This window comes from Procambarus clarkii, chromosome 80 (genome assembly GCF_040958095.1).
Source record: "Procambarus clarkii isolate CNS0578487 chromosome 80, FALCON_Pclarkii_2.0, whole genome shotgun sequence".
Classification (NCBI taxonomy): domain Eukaryota; kingdom Metazoa; phylum Arthropoda; class Malacostraca; order Decapoda; family Cambaridae; genus Procambarus; species Procambarus clarkii.
This window is the reverse complement of record NC_091229.1, coordinates 20,291,312-20,294,117: the sequence shown is the minus strand read 5'-3', so window position 1 is coordinate 20,294,117 and position 2,806 is coordinate 20,291,312.

Below are 2,806 nucleotides of genomic sequence, written 5' to 3'. Positions count from 1 at the left end.
TTCCAGTAGCTGGCATAACTAGTATGCTTTAACCCACTACGCCATCAGACCTTACAAAAGAAGTAGATAGTTCGAGATATATATATCTCAAACATCTCTACCTCCCGAAGGCACCAGATGAGTGAGGGGTCAGTCTGCAATTTTCGTCAAGCCACTGTCAATGTGAGAGAACTCGTGTCCAGCTTATAAGCCTATACTTGCATAAACCACAAGTGAAGATAAACAATCTTTGGACAACACCCACCAGTGGGACTCGAACCCAGAAAGCACAACTACCTTCCAGTAGCTGGCATAACTAGTATGCTTTAACCCACTACGCCATCAGACCTTACAAAAGAAGTAGATAGTTCGAGATATATATATCTCAAACATCTCTACCTCCCGAAGGCACCAGATGAGTGAGGGGTCAGTCTGCAATTTTCGTCAAGCCACTGTCAATGTGAGAGAACTCGTGTCCAGCTTATAAGCCTATACTTGCATAAACCACAAGTGAAGATAAACAATCTTTGGACAACACCCACCAGTGGGACTCGAACCCAGAAAGCACAACTACCTTCCAGTAGCTGGCATAACTAGTATGCTTTAACCCACTACGCCATCAGACCTTACAAAAGAAGTAGATAGTTCGAGATATATATATCTCAAACATCTCTACCTCCCGAAGGCACCAGATGAGTGAGGGGTCAGTCTGCAATTTTCGTCAAGCCACTGTCAATGTGAGAGAACTCGTGTCCAGCTTATAAGCCTATACTTGCATAAACCACAAGTGAAGATAAACAATCTTTGGACAACACCCACCAGTGGGACTCAAACCCAGAAAGCACAACTACCTTCCAGTAGCTGGCATAACTAGTATGCTTTAACCCACTACGCCATCAGACCTTACAAAAGAAGTAGATAGTTCGAGATATATATATCTCAAACATCTCTACCTCCCGAAGGCACCAGATGAGTGAGGGGTCAGTCTGCAATTTTCGTCAAGCCACTGTCAATGTGAGAGAACTCGTGTCCAGCTTATAAGCCTATACTTGCATAAACCACAAGTGAAGATAAACAATCTTTGGACAACACCCACCAGTGGGACTCGAACCCAGAAAGCACAACTACCTTCCAGTAGCTGGCATAACTAGTATGCTTTAACCCACTACGCCATCAGACCTTACAAAAGAAGTAGATAGTTCGAGATATATATATCTCAAACATCTCTACCTCCCGAAGGCACCAGATGAGTGAGGGGTCAGTCTGCAATTTTCGTCAAGCCACTGTCAATGTGAGAGAACTCGTGTCCAGCTTATAAGCCTATACTTGCATAAACCACAAGTGAAGATAAACAATCTTTGGACAACACCCACCAGTGGGACTCGAACCCAGAAAGCACAACTACCTTCCAGTAGCTGGCATAACTAGTATGCTTTAACCCACTACGCCATCAGACCTTACAAAAGAAGTAGATAGTTCGAGATATATATATCTCAAACATCTCTACCTCCCGAAGGCACCAGATGAGTGAGGGGTCAGTCTGCAATTTTCGTCAAGCCACTGTCAATGTGAGAGAACTCGTGTCCAGCTTATAAGCCTATACTTGCATAAACCACAAGTGAAGATAAACAATCTTTGGACAACACCCACCAGTGGGACTCGAACCCAGAAAGCACAACTACCTTCCAGTAGCTGGCATAACTAGTATGCTTTAACCCACTACGCCATCAGACCTTACAAAAGAAGTAGATAGTTCGAGATATATATATCTCAAACATCTCTACCTCCCGAAGGCACCAGATGAGTGAGGGGTCAGTCTGCAATTTTCGTCAAGCCACTGTCAATGTGAGAGAACTCGTGTCCAGCTTATAAGCCTATACTTGCATAAACCACAAGTGAAGATAAACAATCTTTGGACAACACCCACCAGTGGGACTCGAACCCAGAAAGCACAACTACCTTCCAGTAGCTGGCATAACTAGTATGCTTTAACCCACTACGCCATCAGACCTTACAAAAGAAGTAGATAGTTCGAGATATATATATCTCAAACATCTCTACCTCCCGAAGGCACCAGATGAGTGAGGGGTCAGTCTGCAATTTTCGTCAAGCCACTGTCAATGTGAGAGAACTCGTGTCCAGCTTATAAGCCTATACTTGCATAAACCACAAGTGAAGATAAACAATCTTTGGACAACACCCACCAGTGGGACTCGAACCCAGAAAGCACAACTACCATCCAGTAGCTGGCATAACTAGTATGCTTTAACCCACTACGCCATCAGACCTTACAAAAGAAGTAGATAGTTCGAGATATATATCTCGAACTATCTACTTCTTTTGTAAGGTCTGATGGCGTAGTGGGTTAAAGCATACTAGTTATGCCAGCTACTGGAAGGTAGTTGTGCTTTCTGGGTTCGAGTCCCACTGGTGGGTGTTGTCCAAAGATTGTTTATCTTCACTTGTGGTTTATGCAAGTATAGGCTTATAAGCTGGACACGAGTTCTCTCACATTGACAGTGGCTTGACGAAAATTGCAGACTGACCCCTCACTCATCTGGTGCCTTCGGGAGGTAGAGATGTTTGAGATATATATATCTCGAACTATCTACTTCTTTTGTAAGGTCTGATGGCGTAGTGGGTTAAAGCATACTAGTTATGCCAGCTACTGGAAGGTAGTTGTGCTTTCTGGGTTCGAGTCCCACTGGTGGGTGTTGTCCAAAGATTGTTTATCTTCACTTGTGGTTTATGCAAGTATAGGCTTATAAGCTGGACACGAGTTCTCTCACATTGACAGTGGCTTGACGAAAATTGCAGACTGACCCCT